The sequence below is a fragment of the Aotus nancymaae genome, unplaced genomic scaffold, assembly GCF_030222135.1.
Source record: "Aotus nancymaae isolate 86718 unplaced genomic scaffold, 86718_ANA_hifiasm-v0.15.2.pri h1tg000018l, whole genome shotgun sequence".
Taxonomy (NCBI): Eukaryota; Metazoa; Chordata; class Mammalia; order Primates; family Aotidae; genus Aotus; species Aotus nancymaae.
The window spans coordinates 13,073,172-13,091,565 of NW_026988430.1; the positions used below are offsets into that span (position 1 = coordinate 13,073,172).

An 18,394-nucleotide genomic window follows, 5' to 3' on the forward strand; every position below is an offset into this window, starting at 1 on the left:
TAGTGGCCATCATGATGCACTTAATATAGTGCTTTCTATGCCGAAACTCACATTTTCTCCTATTATAACATTTCCGAACTTGAAGTTAAAGCATCTTATTATCTGAGATTATATTTAATGTGTTTCTCCACTTCATGGTGCCTTTTATAATTAATCGGGGATTAGAATCAGGTCAAAGCTGCAGATTCCCAAGAGACACTAAGGAAGAAGTGGGAACGGGGAAAGCTGGTTGACAGTGTAGAAATACTTCAATTCTCCGTTATTTTCCTTGACATTTCTAAATTCAAGTATTTTTAAGACCTTATTTTTCAACTGTATACACTTAAAAATTTGATTATCACCTTTATCCAAAAGATATAATTTGGCTCTGTGTCTCCACCCAAATCTCATCTCAAATTGCAATCCCCAGGTGTCAAAGGAAGGACCTGTAATTCCGACGTCGAAGGAGGGAGGCAATTGGATCATGGGGGCAGCTTCCTTCATGCTGTTCTCATGATAGTGAGTTCTCACGAGATCTGATGGTTTTATAAGTGTTTGACAGTCCCTCCTCCATACTCATCCACTCTCTCTCTCACCTGCTGCCATGTAAGACGTGCCTTCTTTCCCTTCTACCATAATTATAAGTTTCCTAAGGCCTCTCAAGCAATGTGGAACTGTGAGTCAACTGAATCTCTTTTCTTTATAAATTACCCAGCCTTGGATATTCTTTATAGCAGTGTGAAAATGGATTGATCCACTAAGGTAATAAGTGTTAAAAGAAACTAGATTAGAAACACAAAAGAAAAATGTTTATTATCTATCATTTGAAATCATGGGACATTCATCTCACAGTTAAACAACTTCTACTTGCAAAAATGAGCCCACTGTTCACATTCTTTGAAAGCAGCACAGATAGAGAGCAAAGCCTTAAGCTTTCACTCCATCAAGTCAAAGTTCATAGAAGTCTAACTGTAGATGCATTACAATTTGTGTTTTGTTTTCAAAGAATCCCTCCACAGAATCTTCTTTATCTTCTTCATGACTAAACTTCCACAGGTCTGTCTTGCCTCTCATAAGCAGCTTCCATCTTTCTCCATCAACACTTTTGCTTGTGTTTTCAAACATAACTGCATATCTCCCATGAACGACTGAAAGAAAAACAGGAATATGGAAGAAGAAAGGTTTGGGACTGAGTGTTGGGATTTTCAACACTAAGTCCTTCGTGAAAAGATTTTGTCTTTATCCTTTCATTATGTGTGAGTTCTAGGCTTCGCAAGTGAATATTAGCATACATGTTATTCACCTAGAACAGAGATGTAAGAGTAAAATGCATGAACACAGTCAAAGCATCTGGTTGGGACCATGGCCACCTGTCAATGCTGGATGCTCCCTTTGGTATGTTTCAGTGAAAATGAATAAACTACATTTCCTTCTAAGCCACTGCATTGAGTTGGGTCGATTTTTTAAAGCAGCCTAGTTTTATCCTAGCAAACACATTCTCTCAGCTCAATGTACAGTCATGTGTTGCTTAACAACAAGGATAGGTTCTGAGAAATGTATCCTTAGGCAATTTTTAATACTAATAAGCTATGCACAATGGTCTAACCTATTGCCATAAGCTCTAAACCTGGACAGTATATTACTGTACTGAATACTGGAGGCAGTTGTAGCACAATGGTAAGTATTTGTGTGTCTAAACCTAGAAAAGGTACAGTAAAAATACAATATTGTAATCTTATGAGATCACCATCATACATTTGGTTTGTTAACTAAAAAGTCATTATGCAATGCATGGCTGCATATCTGAAAGTGACAGGCTTGAGACTTCTAGTGCTCACTTAATATCTCTTTCTTTCAAATACCTTCAGGGATTATACTTTCCTGTTTCTTTCAGTAAATCCGGGTCATGAAACATTTTGGCCAATGAAATATGAACATGTCACTTTCAGGCTAAAATATTTATTTGCTGATGTGAGGCCCTCCAGCTCTCTGTCCCTACTATGCGAACCAAGAAGGTTATACATTTCAGATTGTACAATTGCAAAATAATTGAGTCTTTGTCCACCTCTGCCAATCCCCAGTTATAGCAAAACAGAACTACTCTCTACCCATAATGGACATTTAGTAATAGTGAGAATTAAACTGTTGTTGTGTTAAACACTGAAGTTTGGGGGTTGCTCTTGCTACAGCATGCTCTTAGCCTGCACCAAGTCATACAGATGCTCAAAACTTTATTTAGAGAGTCAGATATTATCAAGTACAATATCGTGTAAGTATTTCAATTAGCGAATATACTTGAAAATCAATTTCCAGATAAAGATAACAGATTAAACATATGTATGTACTTTCCATCCCTCCCGATACTCCATTAAAAGGCAAATAAGGGAGATTTTGTAAGACATATTCCCACAAGGATAAAGCCGAGGGGACAACAGCAACAGAATTTTGGAATCTCAAAAACAAATAAATAAATAATAGAGGGCTTATTATTTAAGAAGGTTGAATCTAAGCCAGCAGTAGGAAAAGCTGAGATTATGCCACAGAACCCTCAAAAGACTGAGCAAGTGTGTGAACCAGCTACCCTAGAAGTGGAGAAAAAGAGAGAGTAGGAGGCTAAAATAACAAGACGTGGTTAAAAGCAGTTAGAGGCCCAGTGTGATGGCTCACACCTGCAATCCCAGCACTTTGGGAAGCTGAGGCAGGCAGATCACTAGAGCCCAGGAGTTCAAAACCAGCCTGAGCAACCTGTTGAAACCCCATCTCTACCTAAAAATTAGCCAGGCATGGTAGCACACAACTGCAGTCCTAACTGCTTGAGAGGTTGAGGCAGGAGGAGCACTTGAGCCTGGGAGGTAAAGGCTGTAGTGAGCTGTGATTGTGCCACTGCACTCCAGCCTGGCAACAGTGTGAGACTGTCTTAAAAAAAGGGGGGGTAACATTTTAGAAATTAGTTTCTATTCAATGTCTGGGCCAATTCCCTTCCCTGGCAGAAGACTGGAGAGTTATGTTCTGAAGATAGTAAACCAGAGAGTCTCTAGAAAATGGATTATAAGTAAAACTTTTGGACTTTAGATAGATGGGTTAAATGAGAATCTATACAAAAAATTCTGAGATGCCCTGACATGGTTTGGCTCTGTGTCCCCACTCAAATCTCATCTCAAATTATAACCCCCATAATCCCCACACATTGAAGGAGGGACCAGGTGGGAGGTGATTGAATCAGGAGGCTGTTTTCCTCCATGCTGTTCTCGTGATAGTGAGTGATAGTTCTCATAAGATCTGATAGTTTTATAAGGCAGTTTTCCCTGTTTTTGCTCACTCTCTCTTGCCTGCCTGCCACCATGTAAGATGTGCCTCTTCCCCTTCCACCATGATTGTAATTTTCCTGAGGCCTCCCAGCCATGTAGAACTGTGAGTCAATTAAACCTTTTTTCTTTATAAATATCCCAGCCTCATGTATGTCTTTATAGCAGTGTGAAAATGGACTAGTACAGCATCCTTTTTCCTCACTCAGCTTCCTTAGAAGAGTCCAAGCTAAAGGGCCTGCCCAGTTCAAGAGGAAAGACATTGGAGTTTTTTAATAAGACAGGCTGGCCATCTCAGTGCTTCCAAACAGCTTGTAGGTTGCCCACCAAATCTGAGCAGAAAAACAATTATCAGACATGTAAAGAAAGCCTGGGATGAAAAATAGAGACCAAACCAAACTGATAGACAAAAGCAACTTGGAGAAAACAGAGACGATATGGAAAAAAAAAAAAACCTAACACTACATTCTCAGATAGGTAAGATAATACGTTACAATCATTAAAAATGCTATACAGATAAATATTCAGAAATAAGAGTTCTGGGAAATTAAAAGTAAAATTAAAAAGTGCACAGAAAAATAGGAAGAAAAAGTTTAGATAGTCTTCTAGAAAACAGATTGAAGGGACCAAGTGATTGGGAACTGAAAAATAGTAAGAAATTGGGGAAATCAGTTTAAGAGATTCAATAATTATCTAATGACAATTCAAGAAAAAACAAACAGATGAAATAAGGGGAAGTAATTATCAACAAAATAATTCAGGAATATTTGACAGAACTGAGGACATGAGTTTCCAGATTCAAAGGACCCATCATCTGGGTCTCCAGGAGAGTGAATGAAAAGAGGCACATGTTAAGGCTCTTTACTTGAAGAGCTCTTGCTTTTGTAGTTTCAGAAGACTGAAGATAAAGAGGAAATCCTACATGTTCCCAAAGAAGAAAAAAAAATGAAATCAAGTTTTATACAACAGAGTAGGAATCTCAGTGACTTCAGATTACTCAATAGCAAATATTGAAAACCAGAAGAGAAATAAGTAATATTTTCCTATTCCTATTCTTAAAACTATGTACCTAGCTAAACTATCTGATGTCAGGAAAAAAAAAGTTTCAGAAATTCAAGGTTTTTGAAATGTTACTTCTTATGTATTCCTCCAAAGGAACCCTAAAAGAAGAATACATGAGATCCAAGAAAAAAGGCACCTAGTATAAGAGAGAAATAAAGAAAAATCCCAGATTGGTGATGAAGGTCAGAGAAGCTAACATAACCCTTGGAAAGGACAACCATTCTCAATATTGATAGGTCAAAAGGGTCACAGAGAAATGTTTTCAAGAAGATGAAAGCATTAAAATACCTAAGGTGAATGAACTTATTGAAAAAAGATGCAGATAACTGCTGGAAAGTTTATGTTAAATTGCTGATAAGTATATAGAAAACCAAACAAATAGTGAACAAAAAGATAATGACTGATTCCAGGAGATGTAAAAATTTGTGCAAGAAAGGAAAAGTTATCAGAGTTTACTACACTCAGCACTCGATAGCATTTACATGATTGTAATAATTCAAGTAATGACTATTTGGGGAAACTAAAATTACAGTATAATTACATTGAAAGATTGAAGGGTAGATAGGGGAGAGTTTCTTTGGAAAGGCCAAAGGAATGTAAAAAACAGTTAAATCTTCATCTGACATAGTGGGAAGTCAATAAATAATATGTAAAGCTGAAAAATCACTAAGCAGCAAGACCAAAGCATTATTTGGAGACAAACAGGAAAACACCACAGGGATTAACTAAAAGAGTTGATAGTGGTTTTGTGGTGAAGGGGTAAATGGGCTGGAAGGGGATAGATAATTTGCATAACAAACCTTGTAGCTTTGTCTAGCTCTCCGGAGTGTGTGCCTATTTATCTACAATAAAATAGCCACTGCTCTCACTGCAAAAGGAAAAGAGTAAAGAATAACAGGCCGGGCGCGGTGGCTCAAGCCTGTAATCCCAGCACTTTGGGAGGCCGAGGCGGGTGGATCCCGAGGTCAAGAGATCGAGACCATCCTGGTCAACATGGTGAAACCCCGTCTCTACTAATACAAAAAATTAGCTGGGCACGGTGGCGCGTGCCTGTAATCCCAGCTACTCAGGAGGCTGAGGCAGGAGAATTGCCTGACCCCAGGAGGCGGAGGTTGCGGTGAGCCGAGATCGCGCCATTGCACTCCAGCCTGGGTAACAAGAGCGAAACTCCGTCTCAAAAAAAAAAAAAAAAAAAAAAAAAGAATAACAATAAGAACAGTAGAGAGTTAAACTCAAACATGTACTTTTATAAATAATATGTTCATTTTTACTTAAATTTTTGTGATATTGCTGTTTTCAAAAATTCAGATAAACCAACAGAAAATATGATTAATAAAAATCTTTAACTTTGTCTTCCAGACACGTGAACATCCTTAAATATTTTAAAATAAAAGTGAGACAGTGCCGTTTCTATAGTCAAGATACATGACAAATGTGTCCAGTAGTTCAAAAACCATGAATTCCAAGTCTCACAAGGAGAAAATGAAGTTGTTAGAAGAGGAAAGAAAATTACAGTATTCTAATATAAATTGCATCTGTTCAAAAAAAAGATAAACTATGGGAATATAACAAGATACAAATTATACTCATAGAGAAACTGCTGAATCCCCAAAACAGAAAATCTAGTATGTTTTGAGAGGAAGAGGTTAATAACAGAGCAACAGTAATATTTTTAATCTTTGCTACTATTACATATTCTAGGAGGTTTTATCACTAACTTTAGCTTTGTATATTGTAATAATCAGCCCTTTTCAGTTTTTCTCTCCAATTATTCATGCTTCTAATTTATTAAACTTTCTTATTCACTCGATTCATTTTCAAAGAATTATGTCCTTTTTCACATATTTAATATTCTTTCAAATATTCTTAATAATTTTAATGGAAATGTTAAGTTAACACCTATTGCCATTGTTAATTTCTCAAGGACCATCTGTTCCACCTGTTCCTGTAGATGTTTCTAATTAATGGTTTGGTTTTCCTCAATGTCTATTTGTAATTACGATTGAAGGATTAGAGTGGTCACTGTTGATCATTCAACTAGCTTTCTTCAGCAATAATAGAGGGTACCATCCCTACAGCAGACCTCTCCCCTGAATGGTAGCATACTCCAGTCCTCTTTGGGTGGGTGGGTGGAATGTTCCTGCAGATGGATTTCTTTCCAGGTTGAGCAAACATACAGCATGTTAAGGATTTGCCTCAATAAATCCAAGTAAGCCAGGGAAGACATTTCTCTGGGAGTAGGGAGTTTCAGGACATTCCATTCCTCTCCAAAGATGCTTTCCTATGATTTTTCCCTTTCCTAAAGAAAGAGCCACCACTTTATAAAAAGAGTTCATCTCCTCTATTGTATCTTAGGAGAAAATACCACAGCCAGCTCTCTGTGTACCAGAGCTGAGGACCAGCCCAGCTGGGCTGGCAGTCCTTCAATTAATTATGTTGCTAATTGCCACACAGGCTGCTCATTCATTCAACATCATTCAACAAATATTTCCAGCCCTTGCTGATGATGATCTTGGAGTTTTTCCAGGGCTCTGTGGGGAAGGCTGGTACTTGCTTCTTCAGTGACCCATTCCAGATGTCCCTATTTGTTTGTGATTTTCTTGGCACTATTTTCCCTGTCAAACCAATCTACTTATAGTTTCCCAAAATTCCTTAAAATGTTTGATCTGCTGATAAAACCTCCTCTTTTTCAGGACTGCTAAGGATTTAATCTCATTCTTATACTTTGTTCATCATTTTCCTGGAATCTGGAGAGGAAATGGAGAGGTATATGTGTGCTTTGTCCACCCTCATAATATGGAGATTAGATTCCTAACTGATTAGTTTCTTAATTTACTAGAGTTTCTTGAGTAAATTTCCAAGATGTATATGTTGGTTACTATACTGCATCCATACACATGCTAGATGTGTATGCATCTTTGCATATCTGAGAATTTTAGCACCTTCTCACATCAACTACAGCTGGGTATAAAATTATGTCTCACAATCTTTTCATCTCAGAATTCCTTGGGTGTTGCACCATAATTATCCGATATTAGGAGACGCATTCTGGTGACAAAGTGCTTTCAGTTCTCATTTAGGTAGCTGTTTTCCTTCCACTCAGATGCTTAACGTATTTTTTCCACTAAACAGGAAATTTCAAAACTATATTTAGAATATAATTCAATGTGGTTCTTGTCATACTTCATGATCCCTCATATCTCTGCTGTCCTTTTGCAATGCAGAAGATACAACTCTCTGCCATTCATTTATCTTCTTTCTTCCATATAGTTCTTGTACATTTTCTCAAATCTCTTCCCTTCTTCCAAGGCATACCTACTCTACCCATTGAACTCACCTTCAATGAAAAACTCTTCTACTTCCTCTAATCACTTCATATTCATGCCATGTTTGAAACCTTATTCTCCCCTTAGAAAACCCTTCCCTGCAGCCTTTCCAAATACTTAAAGGGTCAAGATTTTCCATATGCTATTCAAAGGTTAAGACTTTCAATTACATCCTAGCAGCCTCCTAACGCCCCATCTCCAGGTTATGACCCCTTCACTGTTGGAGAAGAGTTGCAAAGCCTTCCCCATGCCTCCAATTTCAGGTATCATCAGTATCGTCTTAGTGGATTTCTCTTCTGTTCTTAGTATTATTCTCTGCTCACTTTCCATATTTGCTTAGACAAAGATCTTTTCTCCCATGGAAACATTAACCATGTATACGTTAAACTCTCAGAAGGCCCTATCTTTACCCTAGTTTCTCCTTTCCCCGTTCCAACTGCCTATTCAATGCATTAAATTTAACATGTTCAAAGCAGAAGTCATCATCCAACCTTTCTCCTGAGATTTCCATCTCAGAGAATGGCAATTAATTGCTCCAAACCAGATATCTGACTGTCATACTTCTCCTTGATGCCCACATCCAATTAAGGTTGATTTTAATTTTTAAAAATGTCTCATATCTATTTTTATCCATTCCCACGGTCACTCTCCTAGTTTATGTTGCCTTTTCCTCCCTAAATTCCTGTGATGGTCTCTAATCAGTCTCACCATTTGTCTGGCTCTTCTACTGTTGATTGTCCACATTCACTAGAGAGCCTTTTTGAAAATATACATACGATCATTATAAAAAGTCTTTGTCCTTGTGTTGCATTGTCCTTATTTTCATCAGGATTATGATTAAAGCAATTCATATAGTGGACCAAATCTTTTGTAAGTTAGCCTCTGCTTTTCCTTCAACCTCATTAACTCAACTTTTCTCTGATTTTTCAGCCTTACAGAAATATTCTTAGTTGTTTAAATGTGACATGTTCTTTTTCAGGTTTGTGACTTTACCCAGGCTTTTACTACTGTCTGGATTATTTCCCATCTCACCCAAGACATTTTTCTTCATCTAGATAATGCCTAGGTATTCCTCAAGTCTGCTCAAATATCGCTTCTTCTGGAAAGTGATATTTTCCTGATCCCCCAAGCCAATTAAAGTGCACCTCTGGTAAGCTTTTCACGTCTGTGATAGCATTTCCCATGCTCTATGCTACTGATTGTGATTTGCTTGTTGTCTAAGGTAGATTCAGTTGGAATAGGTATCATGTTTGTTTCATCTAATACATTTTTTTTTTTTTTTTTGCTTTTCTCAGTGCCTGTAATATAAATGTGCTCAATAATTTTCATTCAAGTGGCTCTTTAAAATAAGTTGTTTCTGGTACTTGCTAAGCCTTTTAAAATAAGATCATAACCCTTCCTCATTTTAGCAACAATATCTTCCATCACTATTTTGATTATTTCTTCTTCCTAATTTGCTTTCTTTTTCACTTTTGGAATTCCTAATATCCATCCAATGCCAGCTTGCTTTCTCTCTGCGCTCCAGGAGAGTTTCTTAAACTTCCTTCTACTTGACTGATTCAATATTCTGCACAGCCTATGTCCAGTTCACTTCTTTCGTGACGTTTTAAAATATAACCAGCTTGGCAAGGCTGTAGAGGAAAGGGAATGCTTATGCACTGTTGGTGAGAATGTAAATTAGTCCAGCCACTGTGGAAAGCAGTTTGGCAATTTCTCAAAGAACTTAAAACAGAACTACCATTTGACCCAGAAATCCCATTACTGGGTATATACCCTGAAAGAAAACAAATCATTCTAACCAAAAAGACACATGCACTCACATGTTTATCACAGCACTGTTCAAAATAGCTAAGACATGGAATCAACCTAGGTACTTGTTAACAGTGAATTGGATAAAGAAAACATAGTATATACGTTACAGAATAGTATGCATCTGCAGAAATAATGAAAACATGTCCTCTGAGGCAACAGAGAGGTAGCTGGAGGCCATCCATGGAGGCTTAGGCTTATCGTAAGCAAATTAACCCAAGAAGAGAAAACCAAATACTGCATGTTCTTACTTCTAAGTGAGAAACGAACATTGGACATAAAGATGGCAACACTACACACCGGGGACTACTGGGGGTTGGGGCAAGGGTTGAAAACTACTGGATACCAACCTTAGTACCTAGATGGCAGCATCATTGGTACCCAAAATCTCAGCATCATGCAATATACTTAGGTAAAAAACCTGCACATGGACCCCATGACTTTAAAATAAAAGTTGATTAAAATAAAATAAAACAAAATCCTGACTTTACATCAGTATCTTCTTTTTTCTTTACTTTCTTTTTTTTTTTTTTCTTTTTTTGAAATGGTTTCTCTCTATCGCCCAGGCTAGAGTGCAAATGGCGTGATCTCAGCTCACTGCAACCTCTGCCTCCCGGGTTCAAGCGATTCTCCTGTCTCACCCTCCTGAGTAGCTAGGATTACAGGTGCACGCCACCACGCCCAGCTAATTTTTGTATTTTTATATTTTTAGTAAAGACAGGGTTTCACCATGTTGATCAGGTTGGTGTTGAACTCCTGACCTCGTGATACGCCTGCCTCAGCCTCCCAAAGTGCTGGGATTACAGGCGTGAGACACTACCTCAGATCTGTACCTTTTCATGACTGTCGACTCTAGCTCCCCAGATGCCACATCCTCTCAAACTTTGGTCAAAAATATCAATTATTGATTTTCTGATACTTTATTCTATCTCATGTTAGGAATTTCACTAACAGTCTATATTTGCTGGGTTTCTCAGGTTGTTTCCCTTCTTTTGCAGAATCTTTTCTTTGTCTATGTTTAAATTTTTCTCTGTTTACTTACCACTACAGAGTGCGTTTCTAATGGGTTCTGTTTGAATCACTCTAAGTACAATACTTTTAAATCTCTCAGATCCAGGAAAAAGAAGGATGAAAAATCTGGTAGTGCTTTGCTGAAGCTGAGATCCGCTTTTCAGTAAGAAATAGAAAACAGCAAGTGGGAGCACTGCCTGCATGCTGCAGGTTGCACCCTTGGGTTTGTTGTAGAATGAGAAGTCAGCTGGATCAGCACCCCGTGCAATACTGGCTCCATCCCTGCTAGGCGTAGGTCAAGAACGGTTGCCACACCTGGCTTCTCTGCCCTGAATGATCTCTTGTACTTTGAGCTTTCGCCAGAGGTACAATCAAGGCTCATCCTTCCCTGGGGCCAATCTGTCCAAGCTCAGGAGTCATTTCCAGACAACGTGGAATTCTTCCAGAGGACCTTCAACTTATTCCTCAACCAGGCATTTCCTTCAAGCAGTGAAGCCCATTAGCCAATCCCTTCCCCTCTTCGCTTCGTGTTGTAAACGTGCCTTACGATTTCCGCCACGTTGATGGCAACCATCAATTTCTGTTTGGTGAAAATTTTTCTCTGTTCATTCTTTGCCACATAAATCGGAAACTAAAAACAGCCATCATAACCCAAATGTTCTTTGGAGAATCTCACGTTCATAGCTTTTATTTCATCCGTGGTGTGCCGGAAGTAACGTAATCCGTGTTGTGACTGTTACTCGTCCCTGTGGAAACAGTCTGAAAGGCCGAAGATTCCTTTGCACTATGGCTCCCCCTTCTGGTTCTGCAAGGAGCAGTAAATCTGTCCTGTACTTAAAATCTCTCCGCTAGAATACTGATTAGGCTTGAGGAAAGTGGAGAAATTCCCAGTTGGAGAAAGACACTCTCTACTAACTGGTTACTTCAGATTCCTAAGGAGCGTTTAGCGTTTCTTAGGAAACTGCCAGCAGGAATTTGAGTACAACAGTCAGCAACAATTTGATGTGGATCAGGGGAACTCTTCAAGTCAGCCCAAAGATGGTCCTGCCTTGGTCTGCACTCTTTAAAAGGTCAACAGGGAAACACAAACTCTGTGCACTGCGAAGGTATGCCTAGATAGCACACGGAAAAGAATGTTTGCTGCCCACCTGTAGCAATGCTGCCCTTGGAGGGTTGGAAAATGGCTTCAGTGAGTTTATGAGAAGAGGAAACACTCTTTGTGATTGAAAGCACATCCACACCCAAACACAATTTCTATTTTTTTTAACAAGATAAAGATGGGATAATTTAATAATCAGGGAATTCTTTATGATTCCATTTGTCCTTTATTATCATCCATAATGGTTTAAAAATTATAGTCTAATTTGTGTCTTATGATTTGATCAAATTCAACATTATGAGATGTAATCAATAAGAAAGGTCTCTGTTGTTCATGACTCAAAAAAAAAACCTTGATAAAAAAATGAGAATAAATTTGTTTTTCCCTTGCAGTTTATGGTGCTCTCACTATACATGTGTTTTCTGTTTTGAAGTCTGACCTCTCCTTTCCTTGTTACCTCAGGCTATAGTTTCAACTAGTAGTAATAATCATCATGGTGTGAGTATGTGTGTGCCTGTGTCTATGCCTTAGTTTAATAATTATTTCCATGCATGCACATCTATTTGAAATTACTGTCAAAATATTAAGAAAACACTCTGGGAATTATTAATTGACTAAAAATAATGTTTTCCTTGTGCTAGAGACTTTGCTTAATAAAATTATTTTGTTAAGGATAACATGCTCAGCGGTTTTCATTATGTGAATCGGGCATAGTTACTATTTTTTGTGAAATAAGACTCTCATTTTCTTTTCGGTTCTCCATTTATTCGACGTTAGACTTATTTTGCATCTTCATCCCTCTGTAGAGCCTGTCTATGGCAGTCTATTTAAGAAAGTTCTGACACACGTCTACATCATTTGAAAATAATGATGTTTTGAAAAAAGAGTGTAGTGTTTTAAAAAAATCTTTTTAAAAAGTGAGCTCTATTAAGAAACTTAAGCTGCAGTGAGATGACATTTGTTCCCGTTCTTAAAACTCACAGAGGACAAGGGAAGCCCAGGAGTGGTCATTCATATTTCCTTCTGTCTTCAAAATGCTTTGTAATAACAATCATAAGGCCAGCTGGGATGTTATTATAACGGATTCACTATTTACCCTACATTTTTCAAGAAACACTGCCCTACATTTTCCTTGAGTATCCCCCATCCCCAACCCCAGTCCATTTGGTCCATGTTGGCTAATCAGAGCACAAACTTCCTCTCCTGGTGACTGGGGTTTCCATGGCCAATGACTCAAGTTGGGCAGTCAATAAATCCCTCGATTTTCATGGGAGTGTGCAGATATGAGTAGAAGGCAATGTTTCCTGTTAGGTTGAACTGAACCTGGGAGGCAACCACTTTGTCACTGCATGGAACATAGAACACAGAGCTGAGAAATGAAGTGACAATTATGTCACTTGAGGCACTGGATGGATCAATGCTTAAAGCCTTGAGCTTCTCAGTTATGTGAAAAAATGCCATCTCTTTTTTACTTTTGTATATTTTATTGGGCTCTCCACCATTTGCCATGAAAAGAGTTCCAATTGGTTAAAAAATAAATTGCTAAGTTTGAGTTTTAAAACAAAGAATCACAATACATCAGAACGATACTTCCGCACACAAGCTCATCGCTATGGCCGGAAGAACCAGCATGAAGGAGGGCTGGACACACAGGTTTGCCTTCACTTTCTCTGCTGCCTCTCTCCAGGGGCAGAAAACAAAGGCTGAAACAGAAGCTAGAGCGTCTTCGTGACTTCTGTGTAAATTGTACATTGAAGCTCAGAGCACGCTACTTGCCGATTTAGATGTTTCTCTTAGAGGTTGTTCTTGTTTGGTGTTGCATTTTGTAGAGCTGGAATTATGAATAGATAATTTTTTACTCCAATATTGTTCAAACTTGGTCGAATGTAGAGGATTGCTCTAAAAATTAAAAGGAGAGCAGAGCTGCTTGGATTTGATACACATACTCAGTTTTCTCTTCAGCCTTCCCATACCTCTCTGTTCCTCCCTTCCCAGTGGCTGAGGTTGTTTTGAGGAGCTGTGGGAGACCCACAGCACCCCATGAAAAGTTTTCTAATCTTGACCAAGTGCCCTCTCCTGCAGATGGGGAAACTGAGGTCCAAAAACCTTGAGGAAATTCCTTAAATTGCCCAATCAGTCAGGCTTAGCACTGTTATGAAGTCATTTGATGACTATCATCATATTTAAAAAATATTTTATCAATACTTAATGTCTACAAGTAATATATAAATACATGTTAACAGTATCATATTTAAAAAAAAATAGCCCAATAGTCTAAAAATAAAGTTCCTCTGAACTCTCCTGTCTCTGCAGGAGGAACTACATAGTTATTAGCATGGAACATTCACTTCCTGGGTCTTTCATGTGTGTATCTGCAGAGATGCAGAGATTCAGAGTATTCCTTCAAGGGATATTAAATTTTAAAAATAGCATTATTCTGTGCATATTATTTGCATAGTGAGTTGCAGATTGGTTCTTGCAGAATAACTCCCCATGTCTTTTTTTTTTTTTTTTAACCAGGTTACACTGTTCCCTCAGAGTGCTGAACTTTGAGAACAAAGCATTATAGAAAAGTAAAAAAAAAAACCTTCAAGGCCGGGTGAGGTGGCTCACACCTGTAATTCCAGCACTTTGGGAGGCTGAGGCAGGCAGATCACTTGAGGTCAGGAATTTGTAACCAGCCTGGTCAACATGGTCAAACTCTGTCTCTACTAAAAATACAAAAATAGCCAGGTGTGGTGGTGCGCACCTGTAATCCCAGCTACTCGGGAGGTTGAAACATGAGAATTGCTTGAACCTGGGAGGCAGAGGTTGCAGTGAAACCAAGATCGCACCACTGCACTCCAGCCTGGGCAACAGAGTCAGCTTTTCCTGTTTAAAACTTTGTGTTCTGTATTTTATTATCTTCATACACTCTCGCTGATAAAGCTATTTACAGGCAAAGCATTTATTATAGTTAAGAATTGTCTCTGTATTTGCTGTGGGATTAGCTTGTTAAGTGGTATCTTCCAGCCTTTTAAATCTATGCCTTCTATCAGAAATCTAAAACATTGAGTTCTTCTTTAATGCTATTTGAAATTTCAAAACAGATATTACAAATGAAAACAAATATGCAATTATAGCATTAAATACACCTTTTTAAGCTACACTCTCTCATATATTGCTTTCTCCCAGTCACCGCGTGTTCAACATAACCAGATAGTTGCCACTCCACTCAGCGACCTCCACCTCACCTAGCAGTGACATTTCTCTGAGGAACATTCCAGTTGATAACTCAGAGGTGACTAAACATTTATATTCCATATACAGTGATAATGCAGCTGCATTTTAGAATACTGGAGAACACACAATAGACCTTACAACAATATAGGGACTGATAAACTCATTCAGAAAAGCTAGAGTCGGCTTCCTTATGAATTCACGGAAAACTCCTATGCAATTCCTCAAGATTATTCAAACATGGCAGAAAAGTCAGGAAGGTGTGATTTTCTTTTCATTCATAGTGTTATTTTGAGTTTAGTGTGGGAAAAAGGAGAAAAACCAAGTCACCTCTCAACTTTGACTTTTCCTTGAACTATCTATCTGCCCCAAAATGTTTTCCTTCCCCCAACTCCTTAGAGTTTGACACAAACTAAAAGTGGCAAACACTATAGATGAGGTGATGGGCAAGCTGTAAGGAGCTGAGATTGCTATCTGCAGATGAAGCACAGAGGCCCTGAAATGGGGCTGGGATGTTTCAAGAAGAATTTCCCATGAGGCTTCCAGGTCAGCTTATGGGATCAAGTTGGCTCCGCTCTGATCTCGGCTCCAAGAGTTCTGCAAGGTCATTCCTCATCTTTGACAGAACATGGGCAAGCGGGGAAGAAAATATATGAAATGCTACTAAGAAAAGCAATGCGATCTAATTTGTCTTAGGTGGGGTTTTTGTTTACTGGGGGAAAAATGACTCATGAGCTGACCAAAGAAAGGTGTGGAGGGATTTCTCTCAGCCTCCATCTCTGTACTTGCCCACGACCAAATACAACATTGTTTTTTTTCTCCAGGACAAGCCGCTTGGGGGATTGGTTAAGACAGACCCCTGCAAACACACACACGTTTAATTTCCTGTGTGTCTCCTGTCTACCAGACTCTGCTTGCCTGAGTCCCACCCACTCATGTCACCCACCCAGTGACAACTGTACCCCCTTGAGCTCTGTCAAGAGAGCCAAAGCCTCTCAGGGGCACCCACAAATCCATTTTCCACTGAGGTCTGGGCCTCCTTGTTGATGATACATAATTGAAGTAGGATCACATTCATTAGTTATATTATCAAATGATTTTTTTTTTGCTCTGGTTTTTTTTTCTTTTCTTTTTTTTAGATAGAGTTTTGCTCTTGTTGCCCAGGCTGGAGTACAATGGCATGATCTCAGCTCACTGTAACCTCCGCCTCCCAGGTTCAAACAATTCTCCTGCCTCAGCCTCCCAAGTAGCTGGGACTATAGGCATGTGCCACCAGGCCCTGCTAATTTTGTATTTTTAGTAGAGACGGGCTTTCTCTATATTGGTCAGACTGTTCTCTAACTCCCGACCTCAGGTGATCCACCCGCCTCAGCCTCCCAAAGTGCTAGGATTACAGGCATGAGTGCTCTGATTTTATAGTCATCTAGCAAACCTATTATAGTATGAACTTTCATGAGGATACTGATGTAGGAGAATATAAAAATTTGACAATTAATATTTGACAATTAAGGAACTGGCCTTCAGGCTCACATAGCAAACTCTCCTGGACTTGTTTCACATGATCCACGGGCAGGCATCAGGCCAGGATCCTGATGACATGGGCGCCCACATCTGAAAGTCAACGGTCCTCTCTTTCCCAGGTGTAAAATGAGAGGTGATAATCCTGCTTAACTGAGCAAGCAGATTCCCTCAAGAGACGTTTCAACTACAACTGGCTCATCGAGGGAAACATAGATTTGCTGTTGTCAGCTAAAAATTTGCATAGAAAAAATAATGGGAAATAACAATCGGCAAGTTAAGATCCCAAATGGCAGGCTACTATCTTTGGCTTTAACTGTCTTTAGCAGAAAATCATCAAAAGTTTTTGAAGGTTTAGTGAAAGCAGTGGGAGAATAAGAAGGATAGAGGAGGGAAATGGACCATAATTATGTTGTATTTTTATTTCTTATACATAATTTTACCTAACCCTGTGAATATCATGCAGCATAAATGGCTATCCACATTTTACAGATGAGTAAACCAGAGCTGACAGAGCTTTAAGCTGGTCACCTGGTAGAACGTGAAACAAAGACAGATATTTTGATTCCAAATGCAGTGTTCATTTTCATATTATTTAAATAGTTCTGTATCCTTGTAAGACCACTTCTATCCATGTCAAGACACTTTATGGTAGTATTTGTCTGAAACCCTGGAAAGATACACTCCTTCCCCACTGGGGTAGAGGAAGGTCTACAAATAGCTTTCTACTCTATGAAGCTGAGCATAAGCTCAGGCCTAGGAATTCAGTGAACTGTGTGTCTACCCAGCATGTATGATTGTCTTCACCAATTTGCCCCTGCTAGGACTAGACCCTTACCCTGGGTTCTAACTGACTGACTTACGTAAGTTTATCATATGTCTTGAACCTGGCCTTGCCCCTTCCATCTGCCCATCTTATTAAAGGATAACACATTATATTAATAGTTTGGTGGAGGGTAGGACTAGATATGGGAAGAAACTGGTTACTATAGACAATTGACCTAATGATGAATGCCGACATCAGTGTATGAACTTACAAAAATAGCCCAACAGTTTTGGTATGTTTGATAGTCAAAATGAAAATTTAAATAAAATATACTTTTGAACACAAAAATTGTTTCATTGTTATCTAATAACAATTATCCAAAGGAACAGAGTTCAGTGGATATTGATAAAGGGAAAATGAGGAAGTTCTTATGTAATTATAACAGTAAATGGGGATTTAGGTATCTTAGTTTAAAGAACTTCATGATTCCAAGTAGAGAGATAACATGTATAACTAGGATAACGAAGAATATTATTCAATTTCAATGGAAAATCCTAGAGACTGTCATCCATTAACAGAAGGTTTTTTTGTTTTTTTTTTCAACACTGATGATCCAGAAAACAAGCTCATATTACCAAGTGTGAAATTAGAACAAGCATCTACAGGCTGAGAACTGGAAAAGACCGTCCCCGTCATGGCGGATTTTTACAACCAGTGGTGGAGAGTAACTCTAAACTATAGCATCTTTCTACTCATCTTACAAAAAAAAAAAGCTCTAAGAAGGTATTCTACAAGGTAAATGCAAAGGTAGATAGGCAAAATAATATCTATGTTAAATAAACAAGGCACTTCTTCAGTCTTCTCTACACATAGAACATGTCAGCCAGTTTTCTAAGACATTGTAAATGGTCCCACTGAATTGCCTTAAATTTAAGCTTAGGCCCACACTATGCTATAAACTGCTTAATAGATACCATTCTGTATTTTAATGATTAATATTTCTTACAGGGATGGAAGAAAATGAAGAGAAAGAGTAAACTTTCTTTACTCTTATTATAACCAATTGGCCTAATAATTAATGTCAATATCAGTCCACAGACTTACAAAATAATCCAACATTTTTGATAACCAAAATACATAAATAAAATATACTTTGAATATGAAAATTGTTACATTGTTAGCTAATAACAATTATCCAAAGTAAGAGAGTTCAGTGGATATTGATAAAGGGAAAATGAGGAAGTTGGTATGCAATTATGGCAGTGAGTGGAGGTTTCAGTATTTTGGTTAGAGTATATGC

The 18,394-nt window shown here is 38.4% G+C and overlaps 2 long non-coding RNA genes across 2 annotated transcripts in view; both read right to left on the minus strand.

The window, feature by feature from the left end:
* The window catches only part of LOC105717700 (uncharacterized), a 118,320-nt gene that overhangs the window by 64,189 nt on the left and 35,737 nt on the right, over positions 1 to 18,394 (minus strand). The window lies entirely within an intron of this gene.
* Positions 767 to 5,237, minus strand: LOC135275755 (uncharacterized). The gene is made up of 2 exons (XR_010343330.1): positions 5,147 to 5,237; positions 767 to 1,127 (listed from the first exon to the last, which is right to left on the minus strand). It is a non-coding gene; the product is annotated as an uncharacterized LOC135275755 (long non-coding RNA).